Source organism: Globicephala melas, chromosome 15, assembly GCF_963455315.2.
Source record: "Globicephala melas chromosome 15, mGloMel1.2, whole genome shotgun sequence".
Taxonomy (NCBI): Eukaryota; Metazoa; Chordata; class Mammalia; order Artiodactyla; family Delphinidae; genus Globicephala; species Globicephala melas.
The window spans coordinates 68,404,704-68,421,642 of NC_083328.1; the positions used below are offsets into that span (position 1 = coordinate 68,404,704).

At 43.4% G+C, this 16,939-nt stretch overlaps 1 long non-coding RNA gene across 1 annotated transcript in view; it reads right to left on the reverse strand.

Annotated features, from left to right (window-relative positions):
• LOC115845500 (uncharacterized) overlaps window positions 1-12,533 on the reverse strand; it is a 56,984-nt gene extending 44,451 nt beyond the window's left edge. Inside the window, exons 1-2 of the long non-coding RNA XR_011376738.1 lie at window positions 12,410-12,533; window positions 3,225-3,339 (exon numbers count right to left, since the gene is read on the reverse strand). This is a non-coding gene — a long non-coding RNA (uncharacterized lncRNA). The remainder of the gene's footprint in view (window positions 1-3,224; window positions 3,340-12,409) is intronic.
• Between the last annotated feature and the right edge of the window lie 4,406 nt (window positions 12,534-16,939).

Here is a 16,939-nt window from a genome sequence, read left to right on the forward strand (position 1 = left end):
CATCACAAGGAGACCTAGTGTGCATAAAAACAGTCCAGGAGTCCTGGGGGCTCTGGGCACAGCACCAATAGTATCTGCTTCGGGGCCTTTCCCTTCCCCTCCCTTCCCCATCTCTGCGAGGGAAAGGTTGCCGTGTAGAGGATGATTTCCTCACTGATGGGAGTCATGCCACCCCTTAGCAGAAGCAGCTGTCACTGAGGATATGGTGTTGGCACGTGTGGTATAATGAGAAATATACTTGGTTTCCATCCCTGGTCCCGGGAGCCGAGCTCCTAAAATCCCTGTACTTTTCTAAGGGATAGGAGTATCTTTTGTTATTCACAACAAGCCCTCTCTACGACATCTGAGTTTATGCTAATGAGATGACCTGGGGGAGGGGGCCCTGCATAGCCTCAGGAAGGGCCTGGTCACTAGAAAGACTGAGTGATTCACAAGACTGGAACTTTCAGTCCCACCCCCTGATCTAAGGGAAGGGGTTGGGGGCTGCAGATCAAGTTCCATAAAAACTCTTGCGCAAGGAGATTTGATGAGCTTCTGGGTTGGTGAACACACCCACTTGCTGGGGGGGCAGAGCACCCCAGACCCACAGACAGAAGAAGCTCCTGAGCTCAGGACGCTTCCTGACTTCACCTCCGTGGACCTCTTCCGTGGGCTGCTCATCTGTATCCTTTGTGATATCCTTTTTAATAAACTGGTAAATGTAAGTAAATGTTTCCCTGAGCTTTGTGAGCTGTTCTAACCAATCTATAGCCGGTCGGTCAGAAGCAGAGGTGACAACCTGGACTTACACCTGAAACCGAAAAGGACCCTGTGGGGCTCCTGGGCACAAAAGCAGAATTTGACAAAAGACAATACCCATTCATGATAAAATCTCATAGCCAACTAAGAATAAAAGGGACCTTCCTTTTCCTGATAAAGAATATCTACAAGTGAAAAACACTGCAGCATACATTATGCTTACTGGTAAGTTATTGAACACATTCTCTGTGGAATCAGGAAAGGGACAAGGATACGCTGTATCAACACTTCCAATTTATCATTGCATTGGAGGCTTGCCAGTAAAAATAAAATAAAATAAAGATTGAAGAAGAAAAAAAAAAAGCCTTTCTGTGTCCCTCGAGTTTTGTTTGTATGAAATAGGCTTCATTCAGCCTCCATTCCCTTCCCTGAGCTCTAAAGGACAGGTTCAAACAGTCCCTAATCAGGGAAGGGAAGGGATGTGGAGACAAGGGAGGAGCAGTCAAAAAACATAGTGCAGCCCTGGGGCAGGGTCCTGGTTCTCCCTCAAGGGATACACATAACAATATTTTTGAGCTGTTTTGCAGAGACTAAAAGCCCCACCAGGTGAAAGAAGTTAACAGTATGCTACCCACAAGCATGTAGACTCCAGACTAGCTGGAACCAGGTTGATGATGATGATGGCTCCCAATTACCTCACCACCAACCAATTAGAAGAATGTCCGTGAGCTGATCACGCCCTCCTCTTTGAACCATTATGATAAAACTCCTCACTACCCTCTCCAGGTCAGAGCACACAGTTTTGAGGATATTAGCCCACTGTGGCCCCCTTTGCCTGACAAAGCAATACAGCTATTCTTTTCTACTTCACTCAAAACTGTCTCCGAGATTGAACTCAGTACTGGTGTACAGAGGCCGAATTTTGGCATCACATCTGAATTTGGGGCAGTCTTGCAGGACTGAGCCCTTAAACTGTGGCCTCTGGTGCTAACTCTAGGTAGACAGTCAGAATTGAGTTCAACTGTCGGACATCCAGTCGGTATCTGCTAAGAGCTGGAAGACTTGCTTGGTGGTATTGAAAATACCCCAGAGCATACTTCTTCCTTCTCCCATTTTCCAGCCTCTCTCAGGCATGGGTTAGCATCTCAGGAGGGCTGCAGGGTGCTCACGGTCGGAAAGGAAGGGTGAGCACTCACACCAAGTCCTGGGATCAGCCCTTCAGAACCTGCACGTGGAACTACTCAGCTCCCCTCCTAGAGGGGGAAATAAAGTCCCCACCCCAGGTCATGGAGCCCTGGCTGCACAGGCGACTACTGCTCTGTTCCCTTTCAGAACCTGCCCCACCTGACTTTGGTTTGCTAGATGCCAAGGGCAAGTTAGCATCATGTTTGAGACACAGCTCTCCTGTCTGTGGCTATCTACCCCATGCTGGAAGCAAGGTAGCCGGTGTTGTTGTTGCCCAAGTCCTGGCTTTTGGGGATGGCCCTCAGACAGAGGATGAGAAATCTGCTGTTTTCCCCACTTCATGAAGTTACCCTCAGGGACTGGAGTCATAGCCACATGGACCCCTTGAGTCTGAGGGGCTGCTGGTGACCTCTGCGAACCTGGGCTGTCAAGAGTGTGCAACGGTGCCTCCCCTGGGATTAACTCTCCTAACGGGGGGAATGGGATGGGTGAGATACAGCTGGATCTTGGCCATCAATGCTTTTCCAGTAGACTTGCGCTTGCTCCAGCCAAGCCTGACTCTCTTTCCTCATTTCAACAGCACCCTCCTCTGCTGTTCTCTGCACAAGTGTCACTGTTCTGAACACACGCGCAGAGAACTCCTCTCTGCTCACCACAGAACTGGATACCATGTCAGGCATCTGGCCAGCCATGGCAAGGCTCTGAGAACCGGAGGCTGCTGCAGACTTCCTGCAGTTTCCTCTGCTCCTCCTCTCGGGTATTTTCCACATTCCAACGCCTGTGCATTGTGGAGGCAGTGACACTGAAAACACGTGCATTTCTTTCCACCTTGTCCCCAAAGCCTCAGAATGAGAGTAGAGAAATTAACAGGGAAAAAGCATGTATCCACAAGGACCAAGAGGGCTGGAGAGGATGCAGGAACAGAAGACAGATGACAAGAAAAGCTGAAAAGTCAGTGGTAACTGATTTAGGAGAGCAGAGAAGGCTGAAATCTAACCCTGAGAAGGGAGGTCGTGCACAGTAAGAGGCAGCAGGTGGACTCCTTGCCACAGGACTCCAACTGGAACAGCCCTGAAGATGGGGATGAGGGGTAGGACTGAAAATAGGAAGGGAGTCCTGGCTGTGCATCTGTTTGAGGCACAGGGAGACCCCCAGACCTCCACTCCCGCCCCACACAACCAGACGACTGCCCTCCCCTGCAGTGGAAGACGATGGGCAAGTCAAACTAAGAGGTTCTGGACTCGGAGACACGAGGCACAGTTGAGAACAGGGCTAAAAATGGGCATTCAGTGAAAGCCTACCTGGAGGTGGGTGGCGAACGCCTCACTCACTTTCCCTGCCCAGCAGCCAGAATGATGGTAGATCAGCTTACATCCTCTGGGAGGAAGAATGGAAGATTCCTCTCTTGGAAATCGACTAGGCCAAGAGAAAAGACCTATTAGCACCTGGTGTTTCCCTGGTGATACAGCCGAGTGCCCAACTGATCAGCCTACTGTAAAGCCCACGTGCAGACAAGCCCCACCCATGCACCCAGGACTCAGAATCGTGGTGCCTTTACTCATGTCACAGACAACAGCTAAGCATCCCTTGACACGAGAGGGGAGTTTCTAACATGAAAGATAGAGACCTAAATACATTAATCACCCAACCAACCACCCTAGGAGGAAACAGGGAGTGCAGAAAGCAAAAGAAAATTGCAAGAAAATTCTAAACCTTGTTTGTTTTGGGACCCAGGGGAGGCTGCCTCAAAGTATGTCTTCATGGCATATTGATTATTTTCAATTAAGGTTACTTGAGAAACAGCTGGTTAAAAAATGATTTACATAGAAAACCCCACTCTAACTCCCTGAAAAGTGGGAAATAATTCTCCCATATGAAAGTACCCTTCCAAACCAGGAGGAAAGCAACCTTATCACCAGAATTAGGGAACTCAAGGCTAAGAAAGCTATAAACAAACTTCATTACTTATTCTTTAGTCTGTTACCTTAAGCACAAGCCCCGCTGATTTATGAAATCCTCACAAATAATTATGTATTTCTTTGTCTAAAAATGATATATAAACAGTCTGCTTTGGCCACTTAGAGGGTCCTATTTCTATGAGACCTCTGTGATCACAAATTAATTTTTTTTCTCCTGTTAATCTGTCTTGTGTCAATTTAACTATTAGAGCAGCCAAAAGAACTCAAGAGGGGAAAGGGGGAAATTTCCCCTTCCATGATATTTGTATCTACGAAAACTACAAACAGGAGTAACAGAAGAAAAGGAACTTAGAGAGAATAAGAGCTTTAAAAAATTCAAAACATCTTAGCAGAAATTAAAAAAAGCCAATAGATGATTTAGAGCATAATTTGAGAAATTCTGAGAGTAGAAAAAAAGTACAAAGAAAGAGCAAACAGGACAGAAGAGCTAATAGAATTCAAGGCTTAGCCCAGAAGATTCAACAATTGACTGATGTAAGTTTCAGAGAAGAGAGAAAATGAGGGAAGGAAATGACCGGACTAGTAGACATGATAGGGAAAAAAAAAAGGAAAAAACTTAATTCTCCTTTGGAGAATAGTTAAATAAATTGTACTATCTCCATACAATGGAATGCTACACTGCAATGAAACGATACTAAACTATAGGTATGTGCATAGATGACTCTTAGGAACAATGTGGAAGGAGATGCAAGCCACAGAAGAGTGCTGTTTCTGTGTGTGATGCCATTTCTATGATGTTCAGAAGCAAGCAACAGTCAGCAAGGTACAGTTTAGCGACACATACGTGAATAGTAAAACAATAAAGAAAAGCAAGTGAATTAGGAGAAAAGTCATGAGAGTGGTTATGTGGCTGGTGGAGTGTTAGGGCATGAGGGGTGGCCCTGGAAGGCAGGGCATGGGATCAGAAAAGAGCACATAGGGGACTTCCCTGGTGATCCAGTGGTTAAGAATTGCCTTCCAATGCAGGGGATGCGGGTTCGAGCCCTGGTTAGGGAACTAAGATCCCACATGATGCAGGTCAACTAAGCCCGTGCACCACAACTCCTGAGCACGTGGGCCACAACCAGAGGGCCCACACGCCACAACTACAGAGCCCACACGCTCTGGAGCCCACTCGCCACAACTAGAGAGAAGTCTGTGCACCACAACGAGGAGCCCGCGTGCCACAGCAGAAGATCCCACGTGCCGCAACGAAGATCCTGCATGCCACAACTAAGACCCAACGCAGCCATAAATATTTAAAAAAAAAAAAGAGCACATAGAGAAGTTCCAGGTATTGATAATATCCTACTTCCTAAGTTGGGTGGTGGGTTCATGGGTGTTTATTTTACTATGATGCTTCATAACTAATATTATTCATATTCTTATATATTGGGTTGGCTAAAAAGTTCATTCGGGTTTTCTGTAAGATGTTAACAGAAAACCTGAACGAACTTTTTTTTTTTTTTTTTTGCGGTACGCGGGCCTCTCACTGTTTTGGTCTCTCCCATTGCAGAGCACAGGCTCTGGACGCGCAGGCTCAGCGGCCATGGTTCACGGGCCCAGCTGCTCTGCAGCCTGTGGGATCTTCCCAGACTGGGGCACGAACCCATGTCCCCTGCACCGGCAGGCGGACTCTCAACCACTGCGCCACCAGGGAAGCCCCTGAACGAACTTTTGGTCAACCCAGTATATGTCAAATGTTTCCCTTTCTCTCTCTTTCTCTGACTGTCTCTCTCTCTCTCACACAAACACTATAAGAAAATTTCTCTGAATTGGGGATATGAGTTTCTAGATTAATAGAGCCTTAGAGTCCAATGCAATGAAGGGGAAAAAACCCTACACCAAAGTACATCTTTACGAAATTTCAGAACATCAGAGATATCATACAAGCAATAAGAGAGGAAAGACAACTCATATTAAAAAACTGAGAATCAAAACAGTTGGTCCTCTCATCAGTAAGACTGAAATTAGAAGACAACAAACCTAGATTCTGAAGGAACAAGATTCCTATCTAGAATTCTAGGCCCATGAAAGCAGCAAATGAGAGAACAGAATTAAGATAAACTCAAACAAGTAAGGCCTTAAAAATTTTATTTTCTGTGTATCCCTTCTCAAAAGGAGAGAATTGTGCTCCACCAAAAATGAGCCCGGAAATCAAGAAAGAGGAAATCATAGGAACCAGGACATGGGGATTCCAAGACAGAAAAGAGGCAAAAGGAATAAAAAGGATGCTAGTTGAGGGAAATTTCCCCAAAGCAGCAGGAAGCAGGCACAGCACAATCCAGTTTGGAGCAAGGGAACAAGAAAACTCCAGGAGAGATTTCTCCATGAAAAACATACAAATGACCGTTGCCTAATATTTAAATGAATGGAGAGGAGATTTACAGTTTTGTGCAACAGCTTCAGGAAGAATGACTGATCGGCACATAGAAAACTAAGCCAAAACCAACCAACCAAGATTCCACTTATATACTCCAAGGAAAACCAAAAGTTGTATAGGAAAGGGTATGTAAATGTAATATACAATGTGGCTCATGAGTATATAATATTTACATAATCCTGAATATTGATGGCACCCAAAATTACAAAACAACTACATAGGAAGAATGAAGGCATTGAAAGTATGTTTGTGGGTAAGAGTGCGTGGAATTTAAGAGAATCAAATCTGTATCTTCTGTAGTTGTAAGTAAATGCTTAAGTTCTAAAATGAAAAGAATCGACCAAAATAGTAGGATAGGGAACACTCCCCAACTCAGTTTGTGAGGCTATCAAACCCTGGACCAAAACACAAGTAGGACAGCCGAAGATAGGAATTTATAGCCCGGTTGACTCATAAACGTAGATGTGAAATTTTGAATTCATATTTAGCAAGGTGAATACAGCAGAAGTAAGCTGTTCTTACCTCATTAATGCAAAGTTTGTCCAACTTAAAAAAAAGTATTACTATAAATCATCACAACAATAGCTTAAAGGAGAAGATCTACATGATTATCTTGATAGGCACAGAAAAGGCATCTGATTAAATTCAGCACTCATTTATGCTAAAAACAATCTTAGCGAACTAGGAGAAGAAAGAAATTTCTTTAACTAGATGAAAATTTTCTACCTATAATTTATACATATAAAATACTTAAATGGTGAAGTATTAGACACATTCCCTTTAAAATCAGGAAGGTGACTTATCAAATCAACATATTGTACATCTTAAACTTATACAATATTATATGTCAAATACATTTGAATTAAAAAATCAGGATATAATCTTAAAAAAAATCAGGAAGATAACAAGGGTGTCCTATAAAATCTTTCTATTCAACATTGCATTTGGACAGTCTGGCCAGTACAGTAAGACAAGAAAAAGAAATGATATAAAGATCATAAAGGGAGAAAAAAACCGTATCTTGTTCTGAGGCAACAAGATTCCAGCCTGGAATTCTAGAGCCAAACTCAAAAATTAGAAGAATTAAGACAAGTTCAGACAAGTATCAAAAAGTGTATCTTCCACGCATCCTGTGTTAGTTTCTTATTGCTGCTATAACAAATTATCACAAATTTAGTGGTTTAAAACAACACAAATTTATTCTCTTACACTTCTGGAGGTCTGAAATTAGTCTTATGGGACTGAGGTGTCAGCAGGGCTTGTTCCTTCTAGAGGCCCTTGGGAAGGATCTGTTTTGTATTTTCTGGCTTCTAAAGACGGCTTGTGTTCCTTGGCTTGTGGCCTCTTCTGCCATCACCAAAGCACATCACTCCAACCCTTGCTTCCATCATCACATCACCTCTCTCTGCCTCTGTCATCACATAGCCTTCACTGTCTATGACAAATTCTGTCTGCCTCTTAAAAGGAACTTTGTGATAATCCAGAAAAATCTCCCCATCTCAAGACCCTTAATTTCGTCACATCTACAAAGTCCATTTTGTCACGTAAGATAACATAGTCACAGGTTTAGGAGACTGTGATGCAGGCATCTAGGATGTGGGTACTCAGCCTACTGCACATCATTCTCATGCAATCATTCACAGGTTACATGATTGTCTACATAGAAAAGGCCAAGATAATTTACAAACAGATTATTAGAAAAACTATGAGAGTTTAGCAAGGTGATTCAATTGTTTTCCTATAATTCAGACACAAAGATGTGGAAAATATAATTTTAAAAAGATGTTATTTACAGCATTAAAAAATTGTAAAGGACTTTTTGATAAATCTAACAAAAGATGTTTAAAACCTTTATTAAGAATTATTTTTAAAAAGACAGAAAAATCTTAAAGATGACCTAAATAAAGAGAAAAACATATTGTGAACCTGGACAGAAACAGTATCATAAAGATTCCCCAAGGGAATATATAGATTTTTATTGCAATTACAATAAAAATCCTGACATGTTTCTTTGGCAACTCAACAAGCCAATTCTAAAATGTAAATGGCAATATACAAAAACAGGTAAGACACACATGAGAAAGAAGCAGAGGATGATGGACTCACTCTAGCACACAACAAGACTTATTTTATAATAAATATTTTATAATAAATATTTTATAATAAATAAGTAATTACCATAAAGTATGGTAATTAAGACATTGTGACAATGGATCAGGGGTAGATATCTACAGCACTGGAACAGAATACAGAGCCCAGAAACACAGCCATAGAGGGACATCTGACATCTTTAACAAAATGGCTTTGCAGATCAGTGGAGAAGGGACAGATTTTTCCAAAAATGAAGATGAGTAATTGGTTATTCATATAGGAAAGAATAAAACTGAAACACTTTCTTGGACCAAATACAAAAATCCAAGTGGAATTTAAGAACCCAGGAAGAAGAGAAAACTTTTAGAAGAAAATAGGAGAGCATGTATTATGATCTTTGTTTAGAGCAAAGATTTAATAAATTACAAAAAGCACAACCCATAAAGAAAAAAGCTGATAGTCAACATCATTAAAATAAAAAAATGCCTGAGTATCAAACAACATCACTAAAAATACGAAAGGACAAACTGCAGACTGTGAAAAAATATTTGCAACATACATCACTGACCAAAGATTCAAATCCAGAATATATAAATAACTTATAAATCAAAAATTAAGAACACTCAATAAAAAAATGAATAAAAGGGCATCCCTGGTGGCGCAGTGGTTGAGAGTCCGCCTGCCGATGCAGGGGACATGGGTTCGTGCCCCGGTCGGGGAGAATCCCACATGCCGTGGAGCAGCTGGGCACGTGAGCCATGGCCGCTGGCCGCTGAGCCTGCGCGTCCGGAGCCTGTGCTCCGCAACGGGCGAGGCCACAACAATGAGAGGCCCGCCTACCGCAAAAAAAAAAAAAAAAAAAAGAAAAGAATAAAAGATAAAGAGGTAAATCATAGAAAAAGAAGCCAGAATGTTTAATAAATGTATGAAAAGATGCTCAACCTCATTATTAACTATGGAAATGCAAACTAAACCATATGAAGTACTATTTCATATCCAGCAGGTTGGGATAATTAAAAAGTCTGAGAATTTTAAATGTTTGTGATCAAACGAAGACTTGGGAACTCTTCCACACTGCTGAAGTAAACGTAAATTGGTACAAGCACTTTGGAGACCAAGTAGGCAATATCTGAAAGTGAAAATGCATACATCGTTCAACCCAGCAATTTCACTCATGGGTATATGAATCACATAGGATAACGTGAGTTTATACCCTAGGTTCTTGCACTTGTGCATGAGGAGGCATTTACAAAAATGTTCATTCCAACATTGTTTGTAATAATAAAAAATGGGAAACAATTCAAATGTCTGTCAACAGGACAATGGGTAAATAAATTGTGGTATATTAATATACTGACAATAAAAGTCAGTCTTATAAAAATAATGGAAGTTTGAGCCAAAGAATGATATGCTTTTGAAAGATCTCCATTTTTAGATGCTTTATCTTAGTGCTATATGAAATATAGTCCTTGGACAAGGGGGGTTGATTATCTGGTCTTCCATGAATTAAATATAGAATTGAGACTGTTTCAAAACTTTTATAGCAATTTTTTTCTTTCTCTTTTTTTTTTTTTTTGCTGCACCACATGGCTTGTGGGATGTGGAATCTTAGATCCCCGACCAGGGATTGAACCCAGGCCCTTGGCCGTGACAGCGTGGAGTCCTAACCACTGGACCGCCAGGGAATTCCCTTATAGCAACTTTAGAGTGATTTTATGTATGTTGACTCTAATCATTAAAAAATGGGGTCACTATTTTGTATTTTATAATTCATTATAATTTCATTTTTTCTAGAAATAAACTCTTACTTACAAAAGTATTGGTGTGCAAAGAATTGAAAACAACCAACCAAACTGGTCCTGAACAATCTGAGATGAATCGCTCTACCTTAAGGAAAATTGATATCTATGTGATTTCTTTTTCTACAACGTGTAGGTTTTCTTGTTTATTGAAGATCTTGTGCTCTACTCCTAAAATATTAATGTCCAGCCTGGGATTCCAGAATTGTTTTCTTTGGTTTCGGATATTTGCTTTGCATATAAAGATGTGGTTATTCTCTGCAGGCATTTCCCCCACAGACATATGTACATGTAGTTGTAATTTCCTGTTGGTAAACAGGAAGTATTTATTTACTTATTTTTAAAAAATTTTATTTATTTATTATTTTGGCTGCGCCGGGTCTCAGTTGCAGCATGCAGGATCTTTAGTTGCGGCACGCGGACTTCTTAGTTGCGGCATGTGGACTCTTAGTTGAGGCATGCAACTAAGGGATCTAGTTCCCCCACAACGGATCGAACCCAAGCCCCCTGCACTGGGAGCGTGGAGCCTTACCCACTGGACCACCAGGGAAGTTCTTAACAGAAGTATTTAAATTTAGAATCGGGTGGCAAGGTTGATATACAGATGTGTAACAAATTGGATTGTTTTCAAAGCAATACCCTTTCCAGTTAACTGTTAACAGACAAGTTTGCTGCTTTTCTTTATCAAATACAATGTGGTATGTGAAAACACTAGATAGGGTTTAAGGTACTTCATGGATTTTTTACACAACAAATGGACCCTATGCTATAGAGGAACAGAAAGATATAAGTTAATAACACATAATCATTGTGAGAGAACAAAATCAAACTAAATCTCCTCTCCAGTGCTTGACAGCACACTTCCTGAGAAGTTTCAGGCCGTGTGTGGTCTCCCCCTGGGGCTCCAAAGCCTGCTTAATGGCCTTTGTGACAGCAGGAGCCCAGCCTACTTGGGATTCTGCTCCTAAAATACAACACAGTAGGGGCCTCTGATATGCCCAGACATATCTGTTTTGGATCTCCTTTTCCCCTCATGAAAAACCTCCTTTTTCAAAATTATATTTTTGAAGCCAGGTTACTTACTAATTTCCAGGATCCTCTTACACCTGCCACTTCTCAAAGGAATTTTTGGATATAATCTTTTAATCTTTCTGGAAGGCTGGCCATCAGAAACACGCAATCCCTTTCCATCATAATGCTTTTTAAAGGACTTTATCTTGCTCTCTGAGTTTATTTAAAACTTTTAACTATACCAATTTAGCATCTTTGCATGCTTTCTTGCTATTTCTCATTTCATTCTTCATGTTACTTAACATTTGTCTGAGTCTCTACAGGATCTTCTATTGATATTTTCTCACCAACGTGCCATTCTAGAATATTCTCATCACTAATATTTTGCTTTGCTCTACATTTCATTCTCAGGCTCTAATAGGACAAACATGAGGTGGGATGCGACAAAAATAGCCCTTGCAAAGCCTTGTACTCCCACCAGAGGTCTCAGCAGCAAACTCTCCGCCTCTATTTTTTTGGCCTCCCAGTGCTGTCCCAATCCCACGGAGCTTAGAGTTTAGCTGACAGCTGAGATCTTGATCCCAGTGGCACCAATCTGTTAAGTTGGTGTTGTATCTTTCCCCCTCCAGAAGAACCTAGCGACCCCAAAGCAGGCGACTGTATTAATCGACGGTCTGGGGTTGTTACAGAAGCACATGAGGCAGGACAGGATTCTGAGGATTTAGGCTGGGTAGGGAAAGAAATGAAACTAGAGGCGGCCGATAACGAGATATAGACGGGTCCCAGGACTTAAATTTCGGAGGCGACAAGGTCATGGGTGAAGACACAGTGGCCGAATCAGAACACAGAGTAGAAAAGGTCCCCAAAGATGAGGCGAACCCAACAGGTGATGAATGGTTTTATCCAATAAAGCTTTGAAGCAACTCCAGTGCCTCAGTTTGGCTGCTGCACAGGCCAAGGCAGGAGATAAGCACTGCAAGGTCCTCCAGCGCCAAGTTCAAATATATGCACATATGCGGTCAGCGCTGTGATTGGCCAGCGGGGACGGCTCAGGGGCTGAGGAGGCCAGACCAGGCGTCGGCAGTAGCTTTGCCCACAGCTCCGGACGCCCCCTCCCGCAGCCAAGCCAAGGCCCCAAAGCAGCTGACAGCGCGAGTCACGTGACAAGCCCCGAGCCCGGCTCTTAATTGGCTGGCAAACCTCGCTGCCTCCCTCCGTTTCCCAGAAATATTTTTGGAAACTACCTTTCCTAGAGTGTCTTGCTGCGCTTATTTCTTCACGGCTGATTAGATGGGGGCTGTTCCGGGTGCGTGGGGACCTTGGCGAGCGCCAGGAAGGCGACACCTCTGTGATTAAAACATCCCGCACTGTGCAGGCGGGGGAAGCGAGCCGCTGCCCGGCCCCCTCTCTTTGCGCAGAGGCCTCTGGGAAGTGTAGTAACTTGAAGGTCTCCGGGTCCTGCCGGGGCTGGCGTCTCTCCTGGGCCCTGGGGGTCGCGGGTGAGGAGGGAACTAGTGGGTACACTGTAGTCCTGAGAATTCTCCAAGCTTAGATTTCTATTAAGCAAATTTTTGTGAGATCTTCTGAGAAATGAGGGGCTCTACTTCAAAAGAAACAGAGGATAACGGCCCTAAATTAGCCCCAGCTCTTGCTGCCCACCGGACACTTTACAAGGGTGCAAAGAATCATGGCGCTGCGCATGTAGGGGGATCTATTTTTTGTTGGGACTTGCATCTGGCAGTGACCTTCGCCCTCAGGGAGCTCCGCTGTTCTTCCCGCTTTTCTCAGCGGTAGCTGGTTTTTGTTTGGGCCACCAGGACTCTCCCCTAGGCTTACTGTTTCTGCACTTGAGGATATTCATTCTGCCCAGCTGCAGGGTATTTGCATTTTACGGAGGGGAAATCTGAGGGTGTGGTGGATAAAGGTTGTTGACCTGCCCAGACTATACAGCTAGTAGTGTAGTCAGAACTCAGTACAATTGGAACTACAATAAATCTACTACATACGAACCTTCAAGTTGCAAACTTTCAGAGATGTGAAACTGCATTCGCATGTCCAATCACATAAGTTAGTCACGTGTCTGGCGTACGTTGTCACATGCGTGCATCCTCTACAAGTGGTTATGCTTTTGTGTACTTCACTGTACAGTTCTGTATAGAGTACAGTAGTACAATATCTTTATTTCAAGCCCGGGATGTCCGGAAGCAAGCGTAAAAGCAGCGGTGATGTAGCTGGTACTGTACTGTACTTTTCAAGATACTGTACTGTAAGATTAAAAATGTTTTCTTTATTTTTCTTTGTTTTTTATGTATTATTTGTGTGAAAAGTATGATAAACCTATTACAGGACAGTACTATGTAGCCGATTGTGTTAGATGGGTACCTAGGCTAACTTTGTTGGACTCACAAACAAATTGGACTTACGAACGCCCTCTCAGAATGGAACTCGTTCGTATGTATGGGACTTACTGTAATCCTAATTCTTGTCTCAAACCTGAGAGGATAGGAACCTAGGTCTTTCTGACCTCCAAAATTGAGGCCCCTAATACTCCCTCTACTCCCCAGCACCTATTTTGGCATCTTTTATGGGCATAGAAGTCTGAAAAGTTTAAAGAGCTGACCTCCAAGTGCCCTCTGTCTCAGATGGGTCATTTGTACCTCTGAGGACATCAGATCTTGAACAGCCATGGAGCTCTGCCCCTTGCAGAAACCAGTGACTCATATCACTCTCTTGCTTATGTCAGTATCTGAAGGGCCTGGAAGAACTGGTAAGATGAAGAAAATCCAGGAAAGGGTGCTCTTGGCCGGTGCTGTCCAGTAGAACTCTCTGAGATGATGAAACTCTTCTATATCTACACTGTCTGATATGGTAATGTCTCAAGTTCTGCTTAGATAGTAGCTCCCATCCTCCCAGTGGTCCCCTGACTCTAGACTGTTTCCAAGACAGCTCAGCCTCAGACTACGGACCCCTGGGCTAAGTCTTCAGGGGCCCTCCAGATCCAAGCTATCCCTTAGCTGCAGCTCAAGCCGTGCCCAGGACCACACATCGGGGTACAGACAAATGGCATGTGTATGGCTCCTGGATATGGCCAGTGCCTTGCCGATTTTGCCGCCTCAGCATCCTGCCTGGAGCCTGGTGCAGAGAAGATGCTGGGTTAACACTGTGGCTGAATGAACTTATCTTCTCTTCCCCAGGCTGGAGCTCTCTCAGCTACCGCGACTGGCTCCTAGAATCCCTCCCCATCATTGTGGACTAGTGGCATGAGCCGTCTAGTGAAGGTTGGTGAAGCCAGTGTTTCATAACCACCTCCATCCTGACCCTCTGTGGGTGTGCCGCGGGGCAGCTGCAAAACAAGTGAGTAATAATTCCTTGGAAACCTGCTGGATCCAGCAATTTTTGGTGACAGTCCAATTTTTTATTTTAAAATCCTGTGTGCAAAAGGAAAGCCCAAATGAACACCTGTTACATATGATTAAAAGCAGTGTGGTACTGGGAAAAGAGGACTGGTCTCAGGGTCATCCTGGACCTGTGAGTAACAGGCTGTATGACCTTGGACAAGGTGTTCCGTGCCTCTGGGTCCCAGTTTTCTCCTGAGTAAAACGAAATTAGACTCTAAGCTTCTTCCTATGGTTAACATGAATGCTTAAAAAATGGCTGGTCACATCTGCAGTCAACCCACATTAAGTACCTTTCAAGTGATCTTCTGCCTGCATCAGGTCTATTTTCATTGTTCAGTTTTTCTAACACCTTTCACTTAACACTTCCACCGCCAGTGCCTTCCTCATTTGCTGGATCTTCACTGTTTTTTTGCTTCTTTAGATTCCAATAAATCATGTCCGATTCTAGCCATTGAATCACCTGCTCCTTTGCCCTGACTGTAGTCTCTTTAATCCCCAGCACAGTCTCAATTCCCTGACAAAGCACAGAGAGCGGTTCTGGTCTCCCTCCTGTTCCACACTCCCACACCACCACTTCCCAGAAAAAACAAATCTGAAAAATCAGGGAGGTTTCTATTCTGGCAGTTATCAGTGTCACCGCTAGATGGCACACGTGTGCAAGTCATCAGTGTTTGGACACAAACTTTATCGGTGTATTTATACTCCAATCCACAAAAGCTTTGAGAGGAATTATAAAAGTACAAAACATACAAAAGGATAAAATGAAAAGTTGAAGGGTTTGGAAGGAACTCCTTGGTGGTCCAGTGGTTAGGACTCAGCGCTTTCACTGCCAGGGCCATGTTCAATCCCTGGTCAGGGAACTAAGATCCTGCAAGCCACGTGACATGGCAAAAAAAGAGAGAAGGGATTGGAGGGGATATAGAACAAGTAGAAGAGATAATTCCAGGGTGACATTAGCTCAAGGAGATGGACACCAGCAGAGGCTTACACGGTTGGCTCCAAGCTTCCCAATAGCCAAAGTAAAGAGGGAGACGTGAGTGGTAACAAAATTCCACATTTTACATGAGAAAAACAAAGTAGTTATTCAGGAGAAGCACAACTTTTCCTGACCCTGAGACCAGAGAGGTATTTTTCCTGTGGGTCCTCAGAGGGAGGACTCTAACAGTGAAACAGACACCGATGACTTAATTGGAGCTGCTTCTATGATGTCCAGGCCTATGGTGTGGTGCTGAAGTAGGATTGAGGAAAGGCAGTTCTCTGGGGTTCAAATACTGGGTTTCCAGGACAGAGTAAATTTACTGCTGTGTGCCTTTGTGTTTTCACACAGTGGAATTTGCACGCACACCCTCTCCCCCACTGGAGTTTGGGTGGAGTTTGGGGAGAGGAAGCTCTCCTTGAAGGCTGTGGTAACTAGTCTCCAAGAGGGCCTCCAGTGACCCCTGCTCCTTGTTCCCAGACCCTGTGGAGTCCCTGCCAACATTGTACCAGAGGGGTGGTCTATGTGACCAACAGAGTACAGGAAAAGTGATGGTTTGTCACTTCTGAGATTAGGTTATAAAAGACATTGCAGCTTCTTTCTTGGTCTCTCTGTGTCTGTCTTTCTATCAGATCATTTGCTCTGGGGAAAGCTAGCTGCCGTGTCAGGAGGAGCCCTATGTAAAGACCCGTGTAGCAAAGAACTGAGGTCCCCTGGCAACAGTCAGCATCAGCTTGTTAGCCTTGTGTGTGAGTCACCTTGGAAACAGATTCTCCAGCCCCAGTCAAGCCTTCAGATGATGGTAGCCCCAACTGACACTTTGACCAAAACCTTATGGAAGACCCTGAGCTGGACCACTGAGCTAAGTCAGTCCTTATCTCTCTAAGATAATGAATGTTTGTTATTTTAAGCTGCTAATTTGGGGGTTAATTTGTTACACAGCAATAGATAACTAATACAAAGTTATTTAACAGAAATCCAAGGTGGCATCATGGATCATTTTACATGGGTGTGTCAACTTGGTTTTAAAGACAAAGAAAATATTTTAGAAGAAATGTATAGGCTTTGGGGACTTCCCTGGTGGTCCAGTGGTTAAGACTCCATGCTCCCAATGCAGGGGACCTGGGTTAGATCCCTGGTCAGGGAACTAGATCCTGCATGCCACAACTAAGAGCCTGCATACTGCAACTAAAAGATCCCCCATGCCATAACAAAGAGTCCTGCATGCTGCAACTAAGACCTGGAGCAGCTAAATAAATAAATAAATATTTTTAAAAATGTATAGGCTTTAATCTGTTAGACATGGTCACCAATTCAGGCAGTGTTTATGGAAAGACAGAGGTAGAGGGACCCACATAAAGTGTCTGCAAAGGAGATTTCTCTGCAGAAGGATGGTAAGG